We start from the raw sequence: 26490 nt of genomic DNA, 5'->3' as shown, positions 1-26490 counted from the left end.
GCTTCTCTTCCCTCCTGATAGAGGCCGCAGCCTTCAAGGAATAAAACCACATGCAGCGACGCTGCCAAAGTGAGGAGGAGGGTCTTACTGCTGTCAATGAAGCCCGTGTATGCGCTGCTCAAGATTGTTGGTTTGCTTCGGCTGTGCTAATGACGATAAAAAACAGTCAGTCTAGAGGTAATACTGTTTACCTGCCATTTTCAGTGGCCATGCTAACTAGCTAACTAGCATTGAAGGCAGGCTGTGTTGTGGGGAAGCGTAGCAGAGAGCTAACAGTGTGAACCGGGTGTGCTAAGACCCTCCTCCTGGCTCTGATTGGTTGTTTCTGACCAGCTGTGGTGTATTTCTGCAGATGGCAGACATCCACCTGGGTGTTTCTGAATATTCACTGTAGCAAATGTTGCTTTTGTGTTTGTCAAAGCGCATCTTTTTAAAAAATGTTTTGTAAGGCTGAATTCTATGTGGATGGAAGGACATCAGCTGACATTAATGTCCGAGTCGACATAAGAAACCATGAAAGGGCAACCGGTGTTTTTTTCTTCTTCTTCTTTTTCTTGACGACGCCACGGAGACAGAGGTCGAAGTCGGCGCATCGATTTCTTCTCGGATGCGCCAACAGTTAGCCGCAGCGAATTAACGTGACGCCGTGCAATCCGGCCCGCCCGTCTCCCGTTGCAGGAGCCAGGCGACCCGACGAGCCGCAAGCCCATAGATGATGCATGAGGGGAGGAAGAGCCAGATTAACGGGCGAGGGAAATGAAAAGAAAAAAAAACAAAAAAAACAACCCAGTGGGGAGTGGTTGCAGGGAGGGAATCAGTGAGGGAAATGAATTACTTGAACAAAAAGTGTCATAAAAGTAGGAAGAAAAGTCGAAACGAAGCTGGAGAGGAAAAAGTAATAAAGCCGTAGTGAAGAGCTACAGCAGGCCTGAGGGCAGGCAGAGGTCCATCAGCCTTTACCACAGACATGAAACCCACCGCAGAGGAGAGACACAGACAGCAGGAGATACCGCACCTTAACGTCCCACATTAACGACACGCTAAACCTCACACCCACCCAAATACTTCAAAATTTATACACACACACTCACGGCGCTAATGCGCCGCACACATCCCATCAATATGATTAATGGCTCTTTACTCCACACACTGACCCACAGGGCACAGCAGGGCAGTGGCTGAACACAATTTATTAGGTACCACTCTATGTTTGCATGCGTGTGTGTGTGTGCGGTTGTGTGTGTGCGCTTGTCACGGTTGGCAAGGGAACCGTCTGTATGCAGATCCACAGCGCTGAGAGCTCTCCACGGGGTTCTGAACGATCAAGGGTTTTCAATCTTTAGCAAGTGGGCGCGCCGCCATGAGCGCGTTTCTGCTAACGGTGGATACGGTTGAGTTTCCATGGGACACACTGCAAAAAAACTCCAAAATCTTACCAAATCATGTCTTCTGTGAATACCTTAGTGCAATTGAAATGGGACAAAACTAACTTACAAACAACGTTTTAGAAAAAAAATCCAGGAGCTTGTTTTAAGTCAATAACTGCTAAATATTAATAAGAAAATACCAGATCATCTGGTAGATTATTTCACTTACAGCATCTGAAAAATGTCTTATAAGTGAAATAATCTGCCAGTGGAGCTGTAGACATGCTGTATGTCATCCATAAACATGTTTAAAAATTTATAACTGTTTGTTACGCATTAATTAAGAGCGAGAAGGTGACAATATGCTAACAAATTAAGCTTTCAAATGCTAATTGTGCTCACACTGCAAAAGCACAAAATCTTACCAAGTAGTTTCAGTCTAGTTTCTGGTGCAAATATTACACTGAAATAAGACAAAACTAACTCATAGGAAACATTTCAGCAATAATTCTTTGATATAAATGAAAAAGAAGTGCTAGTTCCATTGGCAGGTTGTCTCACTTATAACTAAACACTTTTCCCATAAGTGAAAGTGCTTCTTTTTCATCTGTATCAACGAATTATTGACTTGTGTTTTGCAGAAAAGTAACTTGTAAGTTATTTTTGTCTTATTTCAAGTGTAAGATATTTTACAGTTGAATCTAGACCAAAACTACTCGATTTTGTTTTTTCCAGTGCAACAAGGTGGTCTGAAATGTTTAGTATAACAACTCTAGACAAAATGTACTGTCGAAAAGATTTGACACCATTTAACATGAAACCAATAGATTTTGTGTCCTTATTACCATTAATTAATGTGAAATAAACAGTAACTAATGATTAAGAAAGTGTTTATAGACAAGTTAATAACATCTATGAACTACTTATTAGCCATCCATGAATGGAGCCTTATTGTACAGTGATACTATTTTGTCTTGTTTCATGTTTACTAAGATATTTTGCACTAGAAGCTGGACCGAAAATACTTTTTGTGTTTTTGCGACTCGTCTCACTGCTGACCCATCTCCTCCTGAGGAAGAGGCAGGCGGCTGAAGGTCGCACATGACAGCGAGCGAATTTCAGATGCCTGTGCTGTTGGGGACAAAGCTGCTTTTGTTTCATCAGATACATGAATATAAACAGGTGCAAATGAGGCTATTAACACGTTTCATGCGCTCTAATCTTCACATTTGCACGTTTCTCTCTCCGACATTTTGCTGCTCGCATTATTCTCTGACGGAAGCGTGCCTGAGCAAGTAGGTCTAACTCTGCCGCCTTGCAAATATTCAGACGCTTTGAACTTTTTCTCAATTTGCCACATTACGTAGCTGCTGGGTGGAAGGAAAAGGAGACGAATTAAAACGTCTGGCTTGGTATCCATGTGTTTTCGCTCCCGTTCTGAGCGGCCTCGTTCCTATGCCGACTTTGGAACGGCCAAGTTTCAGCTCGTTCTGCATGCTGGCCGACCCCGAGTCCAGTACTCTGGGGGCCGCGTTTGTCCAAACTTTAAATGCGGAGCCAGTTTAAATGGACCGGTCAATAACTCGATACTGGGGCGAGAAGGTAATTCAGCTATTTTGTTCAGGTTTGTTGGAGCAGGAGCATGTTTAAAACTTTCACAACAGTTTCCCCCGAGGACCTGGGAGAACAAGGTGCGTATGGTTCACTGGACGGATCCGACGGTCAGGGATCTTTTGGTTCCTACACACAGGTTTTAGGTACTGTGAATGCCCACACCTAATAAGCAAAGGCTGTCTTGGTGTATGTTGCACTTCCTGTTGTTTTCTCCTTCGTGGTTTCCACCAGTAGCGACATCCTGTTATTGATCATGTGACTCGTGTGATGGGGAAAAAAGTGTTTCCATTGCAGTTTTGCAAAATAAAACAATTTCAGCCTAAAAACCACGTCATCCCGGCGCCAAAACGTTTTAGCAAGAAACAAAAGGTTTTGCTCCAAATTGCCACGTTTCTATTAAGCAAACTTAGTTTCGAAATGTCAAATTGTGCAATTATACTGTTAAAGGAAACGCAGCTAGTGACTTTGTTTCTCATCTCTTCTTGAATTTCAGGGGGGGAAAAAACACTCCTAAAAATTTAAAAAGCTTTTCCTTTTGGCGATATAAACCTTTAAGTGCAACAAAAATAGCAAGAAAAAAAAAACTAAATTCTTGAATAAAGTCCAGGTGAGGACCCATAAGCATAACAAGTCGGAGTCACAGGGATAATAGTAAGAGGAGAGTTATGACACTCTGAGCTGGACAATCTGGCCAAAGGTTCAGAGTCCCGCTGGTCCTTTTGACACACGGCTTGATAAGAAAAGAAGATTATTAGCTCAGGGAAAACAGAGCACCAATAACCATCACAATATTATGAAATATTTGCTTTGTTTCAAACTCCAACTGGAACAAAAGATTTCGATTTTCTTGAATTTCTATTTGGCAAATTAACATTTTCGAGTGAATATAAAAGGCTTGTTTATGGTACAGCAGTGTGAGTCATGACTGAAGTGTTTTAGTGAATATTTAATCTTTTGACTGAACCGACCCCCTCCCCCAAAAAAAAAAAAATCAAAGCTTATTCAATTCTTATAGCTAAGCTTTTTTGTATAGATTTATTGTTTTGGTGTTGGATGTTTGGACCTTATGCCTGTCACGATAACGATAAATTACCCCAGAAGTTATCGTGATAAACGATAATATTACCATTATATTTCAAATAATCTAATGGTAATGACACAATGACGTAAGAAGACATTCTCAACAATCAGTAAGCGATAAAATGTAACGAACATTTAACCACTGGTACTGGAAGACATTTTAAATACTCAGAAAATAAACAAAACAGAAACGACAAATAAAATGAATTATAAAGTCTCCGGGAAGAAAATGTCCTTCAAAAAAAAAAAAAGAAAAAAGAAAAAAGAAAGAGCTAGTTGAGACCAAAACACCAGAGAGAGAGAAGGAAAATGAAGTTAACTCATGCAAATGGACTTTATTGAGTTTGTTTTAACTCATCGTGCGATTAACTGATTTATCGTTTATTGCGACAGACCTATTAGGAACATTAAGAAATAAAGTCAAAGAGGAAATAAAAACCATAAAACATGAGTTAAAGACACTATTCCAGAGCTGATGTGATCAGGCTTTGACTTGAGTATCACTTATGACATCAAACTGCGGCTTTTTGTTCACAACTCGGTAATCTTTCATTTCCATCCACACACAAAAAAATGACAGAATAATTGGAAAATAAAAAGCTAAATTGGTTTATTTCCTGTAAACCAAACTAATCGAAGCCGACAGTAGATGTTGGGAGCAAGATGAAGGTAAAATGTTAGTGATTCTGTATTTTCTCTAATAACAGCGAACATTAGCGCGCCCCCAACACAACACCACCAAAACGCTCTCAGTCATAATCCCCGCAATCCGAAGACGTTTTGTCCCTGTAAATTGGATTCCTTCCATGTGTTTGAACTCGGATTAAGACCTGATTGCGATTGCTGCGGCGACGACTCGTGTCCAACAGAGACGATCTCTCCTCTCTTCTCGCTCGGGAGGATAACAGATGATTGTTATTAGAGGCGCAGGGGAAGCCTGGAACGCCGGGGTCATTTCAGCGAGCGGCTCTGAGAGTCGGGAGGAAAAGTGAAAGTGCGGCAAGAATCACTAAGAAGCTGCAGGCTACAATTAGCTTGGAGCACAGCAGAGAGCTTAGCGTTCCACCTCGCTAATGACCACAATCAATCATTTATCATATAGACGGGCTGATTCTGTAAATTACCCTGAGAAGCGTTAGCAACCAGGAACGATGGGAGAGGAGCTGATGCACTGAAAACCGTGAGCCAACAGAGGCTGGTAGTTTCCTTTCAGGAAGGGGAAATATTCCTGTTAGCTTTCCTTTAAAAGGTGAGAGGATGAGCGAACCACGCTCCAGTCCCACCTCGGCATTAGTTTAGCTTCTGATTTGTTTTTCTTCTTCTGTTATACCGTTCATGTGCACAATCAGTTTTGCTGCAGGTTTGGAAAACGTCTCAGTTTGGAAGTGAAAAATAAAATCCAACAATGGAATAAGGCAGGTTGGAAATTCAAATCCTCATCTGGCAAATTCAAACAAAACTCAGAGTAATATGATTTTGAGCTTCAAATCATGTTGTTGTTCCCTCATCCGTAATGCTCTTTTTTTTTCATTTTATGTACGTATTTCGTTTCAGCTGTCTATGAAAGTACACAGCTCTCAGTAAATGTTTCACTTCCGCCTCTCTGTGCGTCTCTGATGCTGCAGAATTCATGGTCCAGCCAGGCTGCTGGCGGGGGAGCAGCAACAGCATGAACAACTGGGAGTGAGCTTTTGTTTGGCTTGTCTAGCTGTGAGCCTCTGTCACCGAGTCGTACGTGACCTCTGAATTTTAGTGGAACTGAACCACTGGAGTGGTTTTGTTTCTTGTCGGGAAACGGCTCAGGATTCTCCCGGACCAGCAAAAGATGGCGATGAATATAACATGTTAGACAAAGTTTCCTTTCAGCCTGAAAACTAGTCCGACGTTTAATTATTTTATTTTGGGTGTTACAGCTACTAGATGCAGCTACTCTGTGTGGTGCTCATCCATCTGGTAACCATGTTGTTGCGTCTAGCGCTGCAAGCCACTCAGACTCACAAAACTGAGAAGTATTCCTGCAGACACGAATTCCTTCGATCACTGAAGAAGTCCTGGTGTCATTTTCGTTTCTGGTGGATCTTGTCTTCTCCAAAGTATCTTTTTTTTTTTTTCCTTCTGCCTGAGTGATGTGTTGGAGATGTTAATGAGAGCCATATGTTTACTTCAAACCTGCACCTTACTGCCCAAAAGCAATAATAAAAGCGCATGAATAGCCAATAAAGCCCGGTGTGTTAATCAGCTTCGAGTTTCCGCCCACATCCTGAAACAGGCTCAGATTCTGTCTGTAAACAAGCTGAATTCAGAGTTTTCCTTTTTAAAACTTCTGGAACTGCTACTTAATAAACCATATGATGGTTTCTTCATGACTTGAACTTGCGTATTTTGCAAAAAAAATCAAAGTAATTATTTTATTACAAATTGGTGGGGTTTTATTTTTTATTTTTTCTTCATTTGCTCTGGCAACATGTCTCTGATTTTGAATACTAAAGGGGTGGTGTTATGTAAAATCAACATTTTTGAGCTTCAAATCATGTTATGTTATTCCCTCATCAAAAACACACCTGGTGTGTTGCCTTGTTTTTTTTTTTTTGTTTTTTTTTTTTCATTTTTGATAAATCCTTTAATCTCCCGTGGCAACCATTCAGTTGTGCAAAACATTTGGGTCAACTCAGCTCTGCCTTTGAGTACAAAGCTCCTCCTCTGAGCTACAATTTTCAAGTTTCCAAGCTTTTTCTTTTGCACCCTCCCCTTTGATGTCCTCACTCAGCTCCTTCAGACTAGCCAGCAGTAAATTAGCAAACACCTGATGGAACTGAGCATCTACTGAGCTCATTACAGGAGCTGCTTCTCAGTGAAACGCTGGTAAAAACATTGTTAAAAGGTAAATAGAGGAGTCGTGTTGTGATGACTTCCTGAAGGCGGAGTTTCAGAAAGAGCAGGAGCTTCTTAAAGAGACAGAGGCCCAATTTCAAAGTGTTAAATTACAAACTCGGATTTCTTTTAAGTCATCCTTGATATATGTAGTATTTTTTTTTATAACAACTTAAGTTAACATGGTTACCTGATTGTTCTATAAAATGACACTAATGGGTCTGGAAAATGCATAATTAGAATATTAATTGCTTAGTGAGACGCATCATATAGATTATTACTCAAAAGGTGGTATTATCCACTTTTTACTTCTGTTAATTATAATTTTCCACTTTAAAATTACAATATAACTTCAGATCAATAAAATGGAAAAATTTAATACAGAAATATGGGTTTAATGCTCAATATCAGCTGAAAGGTTGTAACTTTCAAAAGGTACAGTGAATCTGACAAATGAGCTTAATCAAAAAGCATATTCTGTTCTATTGAATGTGACTAATTACATATATTTTTTTTGAGTGACTTTCAATCATAAAAGTTTTGGTTGTGAAATCCAATTTGTGATGTAAGCCACACGTGCTTTAGTCCCAGCCTTCCTTTTGTCGACGTTTACAAGAAAACAGCACAGGAAAATTAAATTTCACAGCTCTGCTTTCCATCTCGCAAGTTTGAGGTTTACTTTTTAGCACCGCTTCTCCTGCCAAACAACCAGATAACGAGACACTTCCAACATGCGTTGTTTACTCTGAGAAACCGTGACGGAAGCCTTGAGACGAGAGGAGCGATTGGTCCAGGCGAACCGGCTGCTGTGGATGCTGCGGACAGGGAGGCTGATCCACGATCTTTAGCATTCAACTTGCAGCAGCAAATGCTGCACTCTGAGCTGTTTCATTTCAGATTTATGCAGCAACATCCTGACGCAGCAGCGACTGCGTTCTGTCTCATTTGGAGAACAAAACAGGGATCCATTTAAAGGAAGGAAGCAGGAACTCATTTGTAGACAGATGAGCGCAGATCAGTACTGTTTGTTCTTGGTATAATCCAAACCTTCACACAGTCGGTTTCATTTAATCGCTCTGATTTAAGGCTCTTGTATTTCCAAACACTTTGTGAGTCAGTGTTTGGATCTATTATGACCGCTGCATCTGCATCTCTCACATCGTCGCCGTCGTTCCGACTGCACTGACTTGTTATGTTGCCGTTGAAGTTGTCGAGATCCGTTTCGTCACTCCGGGTAGCGATGTTTAATCTGCATGCGAATTAGCAGCGAGGGACACTCAGCGCCGCTCCGTCTTGGTGAGCGCGCGAGGACGGCAGGTGATGGTACGCTGCATTTGTAAAGAAGCCACCAAATGACCGCTCAAATGTTGCGACTTTCAATTACCATGGCAACATTTAGGCTTTGGCCTAGGGCTGCGATTATGTCCTGGTTATGTAGAGAGCTATGGTTACTTATTCTGAATCCCCTTCAAAGCCACGACTGTCATCTGGTTTTTATTTTATGCTTGAGTTGCTGATTGACTCCATTGGGTGATCAAGGTTCCATTCTGATCCTGACTAAGGACTCCATTAGACCTCCTTCAACAAACCGTACAGGACATCCCAACAGAACAGCATCTTCAGCACGGAGGAGAGGTCCCACTCACAGTTCATGACTGTTCAGTATTCCACAATAAAAACTCTTACTTGGCAAAAATGGCACCTACAGGAATGTTCTAAACAGTTCAATCAAAAGGAATGGAGATATTGATGGAAAACTACCATTAAGGCCACTTTTAACCCTGATTTTAAAAAAAGTTGGTGCCGAAGGGATTTTTCCCCATTTTTAAAACGTTACAGAACAATCGGAAACTCGGGTAAAACTTCCCTTCTCACACTTTTTTTTTGGTTGTTGATTCTACAACCACCAACTCAAAATAAACATAGGTCGCCTGTGAATTATCCTGGTCACAAGCTCCTCTTTAACCCTGATTGCATGAATTATGATCTGTTGTGTCAGGATTTCTTTTTTCCAATTTTTATTTTTATTTTGTTAAGCCATAAAAAAAAGGTAGGAAAAAAATTTTGTAAATTTTTTTTTTTTAGGTGATCAATTGTAATTTTCTCCAAATATAGTTATTTGAAAAATACATCAGTAGTATTGTTCTGTAGGGGTGATCTGATGTTACAATGTTTTTTTTTTTTTTTTACCTGCAAGAGTCGTCTACAGTAGGAGGAGGGACTGGGTTGGTTGGCATGCTTTTTTTTTTCTGTCGGCCATATTGGATTTAACAAAAATAATTTCTTGCATTTGCAGCTGATGGCCAGTAATTGGTGTATTTTATGATGCATTAGTGTCCACTTCAGTGGTCTGTGTGCATTTATAACACAAAAATCCCCAAGAAGCACAAGAAAATGTCTTTTAGATAGCTGCCCACTGTAGTGACCGCTATGCATGAAAGGGTTAAGAACATTGATCCATTCATTGTCTGTACCTGCTTGTCCTTGCAGGGTTGCGGAGGGGTCTGATAACGGGGCGAGAGGCTGAATACACCCTGGGGAGGTCGCCAGTCCATCACAGGGTAACACAGAGACACACACGATAAACAACACACACACACACACACACACACACACACACACACACACACACTGACTTACACCTAAAGGGCAATCTACAGTCATCAATTGAGGTAAGAATCAACTATTGATGTCGCAGCTTATCCTCATTTCCAATCCATAAAACAAACAAAGAACATAACCCTCAGTGTAACCTGGTGGCTTTAAAACTGTGACACACAATCTGACCAAACCATTCTTTAAAAGTTTGAGTCTTCTTCTGTCGTTGAACGACAACTATACACACCAACACATTTTGGGGGATTTATTATCTGTCAGGTTCAGGTTTTCCAATCCAAAATCCGGGACTCAACAGAACTCCACCTCGACGTTACTTCCTCCACCCGTTGGCCCGTCGTTCCGACACTCGCTATAATCAGCAAGAACTTCTGAAGACGAGCCTGTGCCTTCCATAATTACGTCTAATTAATTCAGCGCAGCACATGCGGACTCTAATCAAGTTGCAGAAGCAGTTCAAGGGCTACTGATTGATGAAGGATTCAGCAGAGCGACTGATGAGAAAAAATAATTTCCAGTCTTATCAAACACAAATGTGGACCGGATGGTTTTAAAGTCATTGGATTTCCGACTCGTGAAAAAATAAATCGCACATGGAGACGAAGTGAGATGCGAAAAGATTATTTGTTAAATGTTGCACATGAGATGACAACAAGAAGCACAGGTGTAAATAATTATAGCAGAATATGTAATATGTGAAAAACATGTTTTACCTCGGGGGGAGAGTTCGACAAGTTGCACAACTAAGTTCCTAGATGTGAAACAGAAAAAAACTGAGATTTCTCTTGTGTTTCACTTGAGGAAACCAAAACTGAATTTTAAGGTTTTACATGTAACCAGAGGTTATATTTTTACTGAAGTAATAGAGGATCCATTCAAAAAATTATTCAAGTAAGATAAAAAAAAAATAAAAAAGTCTACTCACGTACAGAGTAACTGATCAAATTATCAACAATTTGATATTTAAAAATGACATCATCAGATGGTCCAAAATATAAAGTTAGGTGGAAAGTTTGGTATGTTAAGGAGGAAAATGACAATAATTCATACAAGTAAAATCAGGCAACATAAACTTTTTAAAACTTATGAAACTAACAGAAACTGCAGGTGTGTGTCTGTATCTGTGTCTGGTGATTGTTTGGTTAAAACATGATGTTTTTTAATTCATTTTTTTTCAAAAAAAAAAAAGGCAAACATGAATAAAAATACAATTTAAATAAATATAAATGTTTTTGTTTCATCCAAATTAAAGTGTCCAAAATGTTTTAAGCTTTTATTCGTATCTTGTCACATTATTTGCCGTATACCAGTGAAGACAGGAAGTGGTTAACGAGTTCCTGTGAATAAAAAGAGACATCTGTCCTCAGTCTCCCTGTGTGTTCAGATACTGACCATAATGTGTTGGCATTGTGCTTCCAACTGTTTCACCAAAAAGACTCTTTAACCCGTCTTTGCTATCACTGTTACTGATGTATAAGAAACCTAGTGTTTAGCCACTAGGCTAAACACTGGCGCCCCCACCCGTGTTTTGCCTGGTGGGGGCGCAAGTAAAGCCTGGCAGCCCGCCAGGCTTATATCAACCTTTGAATTGCTTTATATGTTTGGTTTTTTTTTCTAAACTCCTTGATGAATCGTTTATGCCCTCTTATTTGTTGCCCTACCTCTACTGGTTACGGCTGCCTTTGCTCCATGTTTCACGGCTCTCACTGGATTCCCAAACCTTTGGAAATGTTCGGTTGACCTCCTTCCAGACTAGTGGATGCTTTAGTCGACTTCCTGTTGTCAGACACGATCAAATTTACTGAATTTTTTAAATCTTCAAGTCTTGTAGCAGTCGGGTCTTTGGAGAGCCGTTATTCTCCGAGACATTATTATGTGTTTACAGTCAGTTTAGTTTGGATTCTTCTTCATGGCACTTTGTGTGCTTCACATATTTCAGTTGTAAAATTCACAATCTTGCTCACTTATGTAGCCATCAGGATAAAAGTCGAGGTTTTAATCCGTTCATCCGAAGCAACAATAGAAATAGAAATATTAAAATAACGCTCATGTTGATTTGATGCGTGTTCAACTCCACTGTCTAAAAGATGCAAGACTCCCCCGTATGTCTGAATCGGTAAATGACTCAAAACGTTCGTTCGGTCGACTCCATTAGGATTTCCCAGAATTCCAGACCTCAATGGGTTAATCAAGCATATTCTAAAAGATGTGATGCCTTTATTCTGAGTTGGACATGAATCATTTATTCACACACCCGTATCTATTATTCACCAGCTCCACAGACTGCTTGTTCTTATTGACAGAATGGATTTGTCTTTGACTGGGTTTGACTTTGTGCCGGCTGCCGGAGCTAAATCCCCGAGCTCGCCTTAGCCTCCTCATGAGGCAGCCGCTAATGAAACATTTAAATATTTATGTGTTGAAAAGTTGTTTACCTCCTATTCTCGCGACGGACGACGGGCTTTTCCCCTTTGTTCTCTCTGAGCAATGTCCTTCCTCTGTCGTCTTCGCTCCTTCCTTCACTTATCGGCGTCGGTGAATTAATGAAGGTGAAGACTAAAGAGGGGGACTTTTTCAAAGCCCGTCCCGTAACCCGAGACGAGGCCGCATCTTTTTGTTTCCGTTATTACGTCGTCCTCCACCTTTTTTTGCCTCTGGATCTCAGAAGCGCTGTCCAGGTCACGTTTGAAATGAGACAAAAGCGTGAATAAAATGCAAAGGACTTTACTATCCCGGGGTGTGTTTATCGCGCAGGAGACAAGGACGTTTCGAAAAAAACAAAAACAAAAAAAAAAAACATGTTGCCCTGATAGCTCTAAAAATCTTTTCAATGAAAATATACATTTTGATAGTGATCTTTAGAGACTCCTTTGTTTGTTTGTTTGTTTGTTTGTTTGTTTTTACTGTGTCTTGCAGAAGTTTTCACACTTTATCAAGTTACAATCACAAACTTTAAGGATACATGATCCTCAAATAATTTTATAAATCTAAAATTTATGAACTGATATAGAAGTTTAACTGGCTCAACCCATGACGTTTGGAGCTGCTAACCTAAATAGATGTTGTGTTGCTTGTAGTAGTAAGCTAATATTTAGAGCAACTAACATGTATGGAAAGCCAACAGTGCCATAATATATTAAAAATTCCTAAAATGTATTCTTATAAATGTTAAAATTGCAAGTGTCAGATTATTCTAGTATTTTATTATAAATACACGTGGATCATTAGTATTATTATTATTGTAGTTATTTATTACCAGTAATTATTTCATAAAGTACAAATCAAAATCACTAAATTGGGTCAAAACCAATATAAAAAAGTGGGGTGGTCACCAGCTGAGTTACTGTACAGTTAAAACCTGTTCACCAGGATGATTGACCGCAGTAAGACCCTCCCCCCTGGATCTGATTGGTTTTTTCTGATCGAGAGCAGATGGCAGTAGGACCACAGAGAAGAGGTAGAGGAACTTGATTTTTCTTTTTTTTCTGAAATTATCTCTTTCATGTTATAAAATCAGGACACAGTGACAATATATTTTTTTAAAACATGACATTTTTCTTTTTATAGAAGTTAGCTCCTGAGAACCAATCAGGTGTTTTTAAGTGAGACGCAGCAAATGCTTAAAACATTATTTCATGATGTTCTTCAGCGCAGAAACACAACAGTAAATGTAAATGTTATTTTGTTCATCACATCAAATGATCAAATAAAACAATATTACATGTTCTAAGGAGGCAAACTCCTAAAGTGTGAATCAGATGGGAGAGAATATGAAAGAATGAAGCATCAATCATCTCTTTAAGCTGTATAAAAAAAATCTTTTTCTACTAGTTTTAGAAAACCATGGGTGGGTAAATACAAATCCACATGACACTTCAGATTTTTTATGTAAAAAAAAAACCAATAAAAACCTAGAATCGTTTTCCTGTTGAATTCACATTTATGCACCACTTTGTAACATACATTCCAATTAAAACCTGCAGGAGTTTGTGGCTGTGATTTGGCGTGGGACTCTGAGTCTTGCTTACACAACATTCTGGTTAGGGTAGCAGAAGTCGACATGTGATCCAGGCTCTACAGTACCAGCGTCTCGTCGATGGGGAAACCGGTTCCGCTCCGGTTCTTAATATCCCCTGCTGTCTGAAGTAGGATTCGTGTACCACTTTTTTTTTACCCCCCGACTTTTTAATTAGGTTTCTGCCTCTACGCAGCGTGATATCAAGCAGGCTCCTCACATCAAAATCAACCTAGAAATTCAAGCTCCTGTGAAGCTATAAATACGTCCCCCCAATTTGTTACGAAGGCGAGCCGCAAAGAGAATAAAAGTGTCAATCAAGCTGAAGAATGAACAGAACGGGGAAAAATGGCCTTTTATTAATGGTAACTTCATTGAGGTAGAAAAGCACAGTGCAGACCTTTTTTTTTTTTTTGTCATAAAGCACAATTTACCGCTGAGAACACACGCTGCTGCGACTGAGCGCGCCTCTGAATGCGCACTTGATTGGATTTCTGCCTCTAATGAGAGCAACTTGTCAGCGCGCGCAAAGCAAGAATCCCTGTAAGCTCCCAGAAACGACGTGGGCGGGCGACGACTGCGATGAACTTAGGGGCCTCGGTTGTTTGGTGACACGTAGAGGGAAACGCACAGACTGCCTGAAGTCGACTCACTTTTCAGCACGGAGTCGACACTAGGTTCTCTGGTACCTTGATAATAATAACAAGTCTTCTATAACAATCAGCTGACGGTATGTGGCCATAAAGAGAGAAAATGTCGAGGTCTGTTTTTTACTGCAGTGATGAGTTTCCTTTTTTCATCCAATTCTTTGACCATTTTAGTGATTAGATTCACCATCTGGTGCCCATATATTCTCTGGTGCGTCATGTTCCTTTTGCATATCATGTATATACATATACAGTATATATATGAAATCATGGTGGCCACGAGGAAAAGGCCATGTTTTTGGTCCCGGTCCATTCCTTCTGTTTTCCCGACTTGCAGCTTTTTCTCTGCAGCTCTCCATTCGCAAATCTTGGCAGAATCAACAGAATGACAAGTGACACAGAAAGTGGAATGGCTAAAATGTAGAATCAGAAAACGTGGCTACATTTACATGTGGCTGCTGCCTGGAAACTGACGGTTTTTTTCAGACGTTGGAGGGGAAAAGGTTCCACGTTTTGACTGCACCACCAACATACTTCGAGTGTAACAGTCGCGTCAGGCCACTGGATGGCGGTGTGATTTTAGCACGATGCTGAATGCACGTGAGCTTCTGACCCTTAGCTTAGCTCTGTATGTTTTCTAGAAGGTTGCAATGCTTTCTGGAACCGCCGTCACACTGCAAAAAAATGAAATCAAACAGTTACGATACCGCGTGACGCTGTGAACGCAACACCGTTGGTCTCTGTGTACATTCACTATTCAGAGCTAGAGTCCACCAAAAGTGAGCCACGCTTTGAAGATATAAGTAGAGTTGATGTTCCACAAAATTCATTTTCCTCGTATTTATTAACAAGAAGCTTGTTCTAAATTTGAAACAAACTTCCAGAAAACTTCCAAACAGCTCAAACACTGAGTTCCTTCAAAGCTGAAACCCCACAGAGTTGCACTTGAACCAAAATAAATGGAGCATTCAATTTGTATTGATGATTTTGATGATGGCACTTGATAAAATGTAACATTTGTTACACAGTTGGTGATTGATGTTTTTATAAAGCTTTTGATGTTTTCATGATGTAAGGTATTTTAAAGTACCTTGGTGCTCGAATTAGCTGTACAGATAAACTGAACTGAACTTGATTAAACTGTAACACAGCAGCTTTAAGAGAAACAGGATGGACTTGAACGCTACACATAAATCGACCATTAGGGCTTTTAAAGCTATCTAAATTTTAATATGAGTTACATTAGATAAGTTTGAAAATATTTTCTACCACAGCTCAGTTCATGTGTATGAATAATAATAAAAGCTGAAAGAAGACCAGGATGTTTAGTTCAACACCAACAAGCATTAGAAGAATTTAAAGGGACAGTATTATATATTTTACAGTAAGTGTTACCTTTAGTTATGAAAATGCTACATATATCAAACATAACATAAAAATAGACTTAGCAATTTTTCACCTTGAAATTGGTCCTTTGTCTCTTTAAGAAGCTCCTGCTCTTTCTGAAACTCCTCCTTCAGGAAGTCATCACACCAATCAAACCTCCACTAAGCATTTTACAAACGTTTGTCGGAGCCCTGGACTGAGCAGTAGCTCCTATAATGAGCTCAGCAGATGCGCAGTTCTACCAGGTGTTTGCTAATTGCTGTTGGCTAGTCTGAAGGAGCTGAGTGGGGGAGACACAACATTTAGTGAACTGTAATGCAGAAGCTAGGCTTTGAAACTGCAAGTCTTAGGAGGAGCTTCGTCCTTGAAGGCGGAGCTAGGTTCACCCAGGCATTTTGTCATTTTGTACAGCTGAATGGTTGCCATGGGAGATTCAAGGAAAGGAAGGGAAAATCAAAGCACCACTCCAGGTATGCTTTGGACGAGGGAATATAATTATGACATGATGCAAAGCTCAAAAAAAGTTGATTTCCCATAATGCTGCCCCCTTAAGTGCTGACCTTCACAGACCTGAATACCCAGGCATGTAGGTGTTTATGACTGGTAAGGAATGACATCCGTTTTTTTTTTGAAGGCAGACAATGAACCCAAAGTGTGCGTGTGTGTGTGTGTGTGTGTGTATGCGCCAGCTAACACATAGCGTGAAGCTAATGTGTCCAGACACCATCGGTGGCCCCAAAGTGACTCTTGCAGTAACAGATCAATCAGGGCCGGCCGAGCAGACGAGCTCCACACGCCTCCATTGTGATACCATTATCTTCCATTTAGCAGGGAAAAGTCATATTGATTCTTGCCATTATGTCACAGTGAATTTACTTCTTTTATTTTTATTTTACTTCTGTTCTTTCCAAGTTTTCCTGTTGAACCGAGGCACCATCAGCTCAAAGCATTCAACTTTGTACGCCAGAGAAAAAACGTGACAACAACAAATCAAGGCATAATTACATCGATTACGATCGAGTCCTTAGACGTGTTTGTTGAAGGTGGTGTTTGTGTGTTTGCTTTACACGGCCGTTCAGAGTGTTTGCTCACACCGCGGAGGGCCCTTTCTTTTTGACAGAATATTTCCATTGATTATCCGTTTCCAGGCAGCGGGAGCTTTTATCAGAATGTACAGTGGCCTCTGCACAGCGGGGTCGGGATTAGTGAATAATGGAGAGAACGAGACGCTGAGTGGACTTGGCCTGGAAAGGTGATGGAAGGCAGCTGTGCTCCACGCGGGGGGCGGAGGAGGATAAAGAGAGCAAGGGGAGGCGGGGGGTCTGCAGAGGTTACACTGAGCTGGCAGGGCGGTCAGAAATAAGAACGCTGCTAATGGCTGGAGTATCAGACCAGCATAAAAACCGAGGAGGATTAGTCATCAGTTACAGTGCAATGTAAAAGCACTTGTCCCCATCACAGGTTTCTTTTATTTTTTGCTTTTTTTTCTGTCACTCAGGCTTTGAAAGGGGCACTTTCGTTTTACAGCCACATTTTATATTTATGTTATAGCACAATCATTGTTGACTTCAGTTGTCAGAAAAATGCTTTACATATCAAATATGACTTGAAAGAAATTTGACTTTGTAATTTAATGCCTTGACATTGACCCACTGTCTCTTTAAGAAGCTTCTGCACTTTGTGAAACCCCGCCTTCAGGAAGGCATCACAACATGGCTCCTTCAATCCAACTAGCAACAGTCAGTGAAAACGCTGGTAAAAACATTCTTAAAGGGTTAATAGAGGAGCCATGTTGTGATGACGTCCTGAAGGGGGAGTTTTAGAAAAAGTAAGAGCTTCTTAAAGAGACAGGGCCCAATTTCAAGTTGTTAAATGACGAAGTCGACTTTAGTTTAAGTCATATTTTATAGATATAATACTTTTTAATAACTGAAGGTAACAGTTACTTGATTGTGCCATTTTTATAGCACAATATGCCTAGAAAATACATACCACTTTTCCTCTCACAATAAGCGATAAATCAATTTGTCGTTTTTGTCTTTTCTCTCTGTTTTTCTACCAAAAATTACATGACAGAAGTTTTCAGTCTGTTGCTTTGGTCAGTTTTGTTTATACAGACTTCATAATTCATTTCTGTTTGTTGTTTCTGATTTTTATTCATTTTTGGACATCTAAGATGTCTTCCATTTCCAGCGTTAAATGTTCAGTAGCATTTAAGGTTTATTGATATTTGAGAATGTGTTTTTGGATTATTATGCCATTACCAACCTGAAAATGATCTCAAAACAATATTATTGTTTATTGCGATAACATCTGGGACAATTTATCATCCAGCAAAATTTGTTGCCATGACAGTCCTGAATACTGCCCCTTTACAGGTTAGACTAAAATAAATCATCATTTTAGGATGTTTACACATTTACATTTTCCCATTCCGGTAAAGGGTTTGGAATTCAGTGATTGTTCCTAATATTAAATCTCCGTCTGCTACTTAAAAAAGAAACCAGCAAGGAGGATAAATGTGTGATTTCCAGTGTTGTTGTTTTTTTAAACTTTATTTTAAAAAGTGAGAAAGCATCTTCACCTTCAGTAACGTTGCCCAGGTTGCACTGATTCTGCTGTTGAGTTGCTTAATGAGTTTTGAAGCTCTTCCCAGAACCCTGAGCAGCCGTTTGAAATAAAGTGGCACAGTTTTCTAAAAGCTGGAAAGACGGAAGGAAAACATTCATATCACAGAGAGAAGGGCTGAAAATGTCCCGGTGTCGTAATTAGGAGCAGAGAGAGTTTGTGCTGCAAAACCTTCTCACCTTCGTTAGTTTACTTATTTTTCTGTTTCTTTGTTGATCGCACTTCTACCTTTGGTTTTGTTTTTGTTTTTACTTTTTTAACCTCGAGTCCCGATGCCTAATTTTCCCAGTCGGTCTCACTTGCTGCTCCCCGCACGCCGTAGTCCTGTTGGCTGAAACGCCACCTGCCTTTTTGTCTTTAATTGCCGCCATTTATGAAACCAGCAGCGTTTTTGGAGCTTCTTCCCCCTCACACTCGCGTGAAGTTAACATTTAAATATATTTTCTGCTTCAGCAGCTAAAGGATAAATTAGGAAGCGGAGAAGACCAGCAGGTCTGCGGTGAGAAAACAGCTGGCTTCCCAGGCAGGGGCGTCTCGTCACACATCAGGGGTCCCAGCATGATCTCGGAGACGCTGATCACTTTACTCACTTTTAGGTTCTGTCAACTGTTTAACCTTTACATTGCCTTGTAAAAAAAAACAAAACAACTTTCAAATCTATCAATCCTTTTCACATTTTTACATTGTTGCAACCAGAAACGGTGTATTTTGTAAGCATTTGCAGAGAAAAACACCGAAATGGTGAATATGTGGTCTTCATTTTCTAACAAATCAGAAACATTATAGTTACAGTGACTGAGCCACTGTGACGAATCATGACGCTTTGAGCTAAATGGTAGCGGTGGGCGATATGGATTTTGAGTTTTATCACAATATTTTGTTGTTATACTGTTGTGATAACGATAAAAATGATGGTGGAAAACTATTTTCGGTAAATGTGACTCTAGGGCCACAAATCCTGTTCTCGAAAAACATTCAAATTTGAAATTGGCTTCTTCAGGACGACACTCGCTTGAAGTAGCGTGATTTACTAAACTCCACACAGTAACTATATTTAATACGTAATCAATCATTCAAATATACTGATATGAATAAAACAGAATAACATTTCCAATGTCAGTTTTTTGTTGTTCTTTATTAACATCAATTAAAATTTATCAAGATAATAAATCAAAACTCTTATAGCAAATGTTCATGATAAATGATAAACGATACGATAAATGCCCACCTCCAGCTAAATGTGCAAATATTTTTGCACTAGCAACATAGCTACATAAAATATGAACCAAATCCACTTTTTTGTCCCAGGATGTGACCTGTGTCACCTCAGTCTGACTCGCCCACTTCCGATATTTTCCGGCCCCTTCAGACAATTCACATTTTTGCCACTTCCATATCTGGTCTGAATGTTTTCAAAGCGGCTGCAGTCTGAACTCTCACATCTCATTTTATGCAACTTTTATGTCATTGACGTGACACTTGCGTCGTAATTCTGCACCAGCAGAAGCCAGACGCTGCAAACTTTAATGTAAAACATGTCTGAAAATTATAATTATGAGCTTATGAAAGAAATCAACTGAAGCGCATCGCATCACAATCCCACCACTCTTACTTCCGACTACAAGTCCAAACACACTTCTCTACAAAAGTTGCAGTCGGTACAAAAAGTCATTGTGCTTTCGTTCTATTAACTTCCTTCATCTTGTTCTGATTTTGTGACGATGCTGTCGGCTCCCATTGCTGAATAAACGTTTAAAATCCATCCATTCACGGCGTATTATCCGTTATTACCATAAATAGATTTTGTTGTGTGACGTTAAAGTTCTTCTGCGCATGCGGGTCCCAAACCGTTCACAGAGGTCTGACTGTGGTCGCATTTAATTACAAGCATGGATGACCATGCAAAAAAACAAAACAAAAAAGAAAATCTGAACTGTGTGAGGTGGTCAACATGTGGAAAATTGGCATGTATTTACACACTATGTAATCTACTTTTAACTGGTAAAAGCAGTCTGTCTACTAGAAAGAGATTGTGTCATCTTTAAAGAACCTGCACGTTTATTGCAGACTCGCACTGATAAAGACTTGCAGTAAAGATCCAGACTTAAGTCACGGGAACGAATGGACTCGTCCCCTAATTGGGTGCAGCTGTGTACCTGAACGAAAGGTCGCGAAGGCAGCTCCATGCATCACCTCAGTGAGGTTGGCCTGCCTGCAGATTCCCCATCATTTATCCGCAGCGGGAGAGAGCAACGGCAAGACGAGGTCGGCTACATCCTGCATGCGGCCGGGTCCAGAGGACTGCACACTCCGCCTTCCTGTACGGCCGTCACACACCACCACAGGTGGAGTCGTGTGCAGTTAAACATGTCTCCCTAACTAATGATGTACAAGCACACACTGTTTTTTTTTTTTTTTTCTTTTTTGTACATCCAAGGTCATTAGCAGCAGCTATCCTTTTTGCTTTCCTGTAACCCAGACAAACTGCCAACAGAGCCCCAATAAGCAACACTATCCGTCTCTCCAGGCGTTTGCTGCTGCCTGTTGATTTAAACGGGTGCTAAGCAGTTGTAGAGGACACTCTGGGGGTGATGGCTGTGGAGTGCAACTGTAAAGATTGTTGCATTGCATTTTAGAAGAGGTCAGCTGTATTAAAAGCATAACAGTTTTTGAGTAGTTTTCTTCTGTGGTTCTTGGGGCAGCGCCCCCACAGGCCAGGAGGGGAACATGCTCTCCACCAGGATGATTTGTGCAGCATGAAAGTGGAACAAATGTTGCAGTTTGGTTCCCAAGTCAACCCAGTCTATTGGACTATCAGGTGTAAAAAACACAATTAACCTAACAAATACAGCTAAGAAGGAAGTTCTTGAGTTAAACATTTGCTAACATGAGCATTCAGGAATCTCCAGAGCTTTTGATCCATTTGTGTTGCAGCCGTTGTTGCATATGAAGGAACTTTTGTTGAGAAGTTGCCAAAATAGTAACACAAATGTTTTCTTCAGTTTTACGTAATTCAAGATTTGGCTGGCTGATGTCCTTAAACAGAATCAAGGTTTTAGCAGTATAGTCTATATAGTATAGTCAGCATAGTCCTCTAGTTCTGTAAAACTGCGGCTACAAACGAGTTGGAACCGGTTGTCAATCAAACCACCAGCTTTGCACACGTTGACATTTTTTGATGTCTTAGCCTTTTTGATGGTGTTTGCTCTGAGACGGATGTATTTGGCCTTCACAAAACAGCTGGTTTCCTACTGGTGACTTTCTTTAGTCACACAGGTTTTCTTTTTAGGGGTATCTCAATAAAGAGGTGAATTCAAACGCAAGCAACACAGATTCTCACTTTTACTTTGCACTGTTGATCTGTCACACACCATTCAAATCAAACAGAATGAAGTTTAAGGCTGAAATGTGTCAATATGCACATTAGGAGTTTGACGACTGACACCTCAGCTCTTTATTGTGTTCCAGCCATGATTCTTTTTAAGATGATGTAATGTTTTATTCAAGCGAATGTTCCTGAAGAATGCTGCACATTCTGTGAATATGTAGAACAGCCTCTAGTAATTTGTTAATGAGGCCCGCTTTGTTGTCTAATCGCCCCTCATGGGCTTCCATTTTTAGGAATGCTGTGTTTTTGTTTCGTTTGTTTTTTTTTTTCTCTCATGTTATAATTTCCCCCACCAGTAAAATATGAATAGAGAAATCTTAAAAGATCATGTCACCACTTCCAAAAAGGAGCTGGAGGATTTCAGTCGGACTTAAATCTGTCTTGTGCCATTTTGTTCTTAACAGGAAGTAGCACTGAGGTCACTTCCCACAGGATGAATGTAATATTTATAGTTCATCAACTTGTAGACATTTTACCTGAATTCACACTTAGAACATTAACAAGTTTGCATTTATTTATGTCAGAAAATTTTGAATATAGTTTATGATTCACCAGTTAGCATAGTATGTTAGCATGCAACTGTATTTTACCAGTTTATTTACATTTCTTTATTTTCTCTCCTGTTCACTTTAATCCCACTAACTGGTATTTTTTCCCCTTTCCTTTCATTTTAGTCAGATTTATTTTTCTATGATTCTCACATTTATATACAGAAGCACAGTCAGCTTTCCAGACATTCACAATCCTGTGTGCAAAGCGATGCGGTCATGTTCAGTTAACGCTCCACCGCCCTGCAGGCCGGAGGCTGCAGCCTCAGGAAAAAGCAGGAAAGGCCAACGTAGAGAGCCCCAATGACTGGGAACTCCTCCAGCCCCACACTGCAAACCAGGAGGTGCCCAAGCATGGCTACACACCCCCACTCCACAAAACACCACACACCCCACCCACCCCGACCAAAAGCCCCTCCCCACCTGGCAGACTGGGCACCGAAATCCAAAATGAACCAAAACGCCATCACCGGCTCCAACTGAACAAAACTGTTCTTCAAATAAAGAATAAAAACCAGGAAGCAATACTCACAATTGTAACAACACTTATGTGGGGCAGGATTGTGTATTTTCCAGGCAGTTTTCCTTCAGTCATTATAGAAATGCTGTTTATATCAATATATGTCATTATTTAGCGCCTTCAAATTGGGCCTCTGTCTCTTTAAGAAACTCTTTCTGAAATTCTGCCTTCAGGAAGTCATCACAACAAGGCTCCTCTACTAACCCCATGACATTTTTACCTGCGTTTCACTGAGAAGTAGCTCCTGTAATGAGGTCAGCAGACTCGCAGTTCCATGAGGTGTTTGCTAATTGCTTCTGGCTAGTCTGAAGGAGTGGGAGAATCATGGTGGAGAGGTGCTGTCAGGTAGAAGCTCGGCTTGAAGAGCTATGGAGATTAAAGGATTTCTCAAACATGCAGGCAACACTCCATGTTTGTTTCGGATGACAGAATATCATAGTATGACGTGAAGCTCGCAAAAGTCTATTTCACATAATAAACCCCTGCCAAGCTGAACTGTGATTGACTATAGTTAAAAGAAATGAAATAAATAGATTCTAATGGTCAACTCTCACACATCACTACGACAACAAGGAAATTAACACAAATCTGTAAAGTGGCATCAATGTGACGGTGCCGCTCGTTTATTCATATTTCCCGTCAGATGCAAATAATTCTGCGTGTTCTCTCTCTCTCTCTCTCTCTCTCTCTCTCTCTCTCGCCTGATTAAGCCGGCAATGCATTTCCATAATTTACCATGACATCGGTTTGATTTTGTTCCGATTAACAGGACAAATAAAAAATCAAGCAAAGCACAATGAGAGCTCATTTACACGCCGGCAGTAAAACAAAGACAAGCCCCCCCCTCCACTCCTCACACATCCACACTCCACACACACCCCGCAGACATCGAGGACAAGCACGCAGGCGGGAATAAATCAGAGCTCCAGCCAGGCACATGAGGTGTATTTCACACTCAAGGAGTGGTCTGCGCCGTGCGGCTGCGGGGATCATTAATCTCCCAGAGACGAGCACTCGGGGCCCCGCGGCTGGCGCAGGTACGCCTGAGCCGGCTGCGCCCCGGGCCGCAAGCCCGCAGCGCTAATGGTCTCATCGCGTTATCAGGTTGTCAGATTGTACAGAGTGGGGTGCTGCTGACCTAGATGGAGGCGAATATCGGCCAGAAAAAATAAGAAAAAAAATCACAGAGGGAGAGAGCAGCCATGTTTGAGCTGCAGATCTGCACATTGAGATAAGACCCAAAAGGGGAGCCTTGTTAGGCTGAATATTCAGACTGAAGCCACAGAGATAAGTTTTTCATCGTTATTCATGAGAGTCGGGGGGGGGGAGAATGGAAAAAAAAAGAAGCCATTTCTGGATTTCAATCATTAATGACACAGGAGCAGGAAGTCCTCTGATTCCTCTCCAAAACTTTCCAAGAGAAGCTGAGAGGCTGATCGTCTGATCAGCAGAGACGCTTGATTCGATTGGATCAAAGCCTTCCCAGTGACACAGAAGGAACTTTTCCGTCTTTTTCAGAAGTCTCTCCTGCCGTTTCGTTAACACACAGCCAACCTCTGGATGTTATTGTTTACATCTGGAAACTTTGCTTCTGCTCTCAACGTTTGAGGTCAAAAAGACGAATCTTTTACTTACCATCTGTAGCTGCACTGCCACGGCAGGACAAGTTAGCAAAATGAAACCTGAAGTTGTATTATCAGTTTAGTGCAGTGTGTCACAGCAAAAGGAAAATAATTCAGAAAAAAAAATGACTTTTTTCTCAATCTTTGTGTCGGCTACGCTACACACTGACCCTTTGCCATAGCAACTGGCTGACAACAGCTCCACTAACACCAGGGTTTAACACTGAAAAACATTTCCCACACAAAGTACAGAACATTCAGTCTGTTACAGTATTATGTGTTTTCAGGCTTGAGGTTTATTTTGCAGCTATTAATAAATAATCGTCTGCACACAGCAGGGGTAGATTAGCTCATTTGAACACCAGCTCTGCTGATGACCTGTCAAATTTGATGTGTAGGTCGCCTTATTTTCTTTTTAAACACATCAAATCCTGCAGCACATCTACATGTTAGGGTTGCCAAAGTCAAACTGGCATAGCTGACCTACTTCCCTGCTCGTCGCTATTTTTTAAAATTAAAACGTTTCACTGACGTTGTAGTGTTGACAATTGGTAGCAAAGCACCTTGTCCCTTTTTCTTTCAGATATCAGACGCACATTTAAGATTTAGCTGATTTATATTGACACCTTGACAGTAAAGTCAATGGTTGGCTAATCGGTGAGCAGTTTTTTTTTTTTTTGCACGATCTTGCATACGTGCTGTCACATTACGAGTCTATAAAGTCAGTGTGATCCATTGGTATGGTTGTATAAGCTAATTACACTGAATCACACATTGAAGGAAATACATTGTCTTTGGTTGTTACTGCAGCAAGTTCAATAAAGCAGAGCTGACAGATTCTTTGGTACATGCATCTTAGTTACATTTTCAATTGAATTTCACAGCTAAAAACGTAAAGTTATTCATTTAAAAGAAAAAAGGAAGTGGTAATTAGTTGGAAAATCTCATATGTGATAAAATCAAGTTCAACAGTCACACCTGATAATTAGTTTTTCAAAGCAGTTTGTAGATCTGCTTTGGCAGTGATGTACAATTATTGCGTAAAAAACAGTGTTAAGAAAACGTACAAGACTTACAATGCAAAAACAAATGAAAAAAGTATTTGGTCCCTTCCAGATATCTGCTTTCCTTGCTTTTGTCACACCAAAAAGGCTCCAAATCATTCATGAAATGTTCACATTGGATACAGAAAAGGTGACTAAATGCACAAGGTGGTTTTCAAATGATAAATTCAGTCCTAACGCTGACTATGCCACCTTGATGGCAACAAAACAACCTATTTAAAGGCCACTAGGCCACTCCAGAATCTTCTTTCCTGCTGAAGCTTCAACATGCAGGGTGTCGCTGGTCCGTTGGGTGAAAAGGAACCAAAAACAGTGAGTTAGCAGTGACTCAAGCAAAAGTTAAAACTACTTTTGGTGAAAAGTAGTTTTAACGTTAAGTTGATGTAAAATGTTGCGCCTCGTCCGCATAGGGCTTTCAATTCCCAAACCATGAACGTGTCTTGCGTGTCCACCTGTGCGTCCTTCACTTTCTGAAGCCATTTTCTTTGTTTCTTGGTACGATGGCTGATCTGACACCCATCACTGGTTAACTTTCACCTGTCTCCCCTCCAGCCCCCAGTCTCGGTCTTCCTACACCTCCCTCTGCTCTCCCGCCGCTCCGTTCTGAACAGATGGAGGTGTCACTGGAATTTTCTACCTAAACACACGCCGGCAGCGCCAGTGGGCTTATTTGCATGTTTGGTGGCGAGGAGCTGTCTGTCGGGGTCAGAGGGGTCGCTCGGCTGACCCAGCTGTGTGGTCTTGTCTGCGCGGAGGGGTCAAGGGCAGGTGATCTGTGACGGGGACATGAGTGAGGCTATTTTTGCTCAAACCACAACCTCTGGATGCAACGTCTGCCCTTGATCTTGTCTTGAACAGCTGGGGAACATGAAGCATTGCTTCAGGAGTTTGCTGTCCAAAGTGAACTCTTGTTCCTCTTTCTCTCATCTCTGCAGAAAACATAAAGACGCTTCGATTAACGGGGCAGTATTATTTATTTTCCAGGCACAAAGTGCCATTCTATGGCACAATCATGTAACTGTTACTTTCAGTTTTTATTAAAATAGTATATATATATATATATATATATATATATATATATATATATATATATACAATATATATTTAATTTTTTAAATTTATGT

At 40.6% G+C, this 26490-nt stretch overlaps 1 long non-coding RNA gene across 1 annotated transcript; it reads left to right on the top strand.

The window, feature by feature from the left end:
• Positions 1-9278: 9278 nt before the first annotated feature.
• LOC106940384 (uncharacterized) lies at positions 9279-10152 on the top strand. The gene is made up of 2 exons (XR_001423079.1): positions 9279-9493; positions 9810-10152. It is a non-coding gene; the product is annotated as an uncharacterized LOC106940384 (long non-coding RNA).
• Positions 10153-26490: the final 16338 nt, after the last annotated feature.

The sequence above is a fragment of the Poecilia latipinna genome, unplaced genomic scaffold, assembly GCF_001443285.1.
Source record: "Poecilia latipinna isolate Pla-1442-1.1 unplaced genomic scaffold, P_latipinna-1.0 Scaffold3206, whole genome shotgun sequence".
NCBI classification, from domain to species: Eukaryota; Metazoa; Chordata; class Actinopteri; order Cyprinodontiformes; family Poeciliidae; genus Poecilia; species Poecilia latipinna.
Note: the sequence above shows the minus strand (reverse complement) of the source record. Positions and strands in the feature narration are given on the sequence as shown.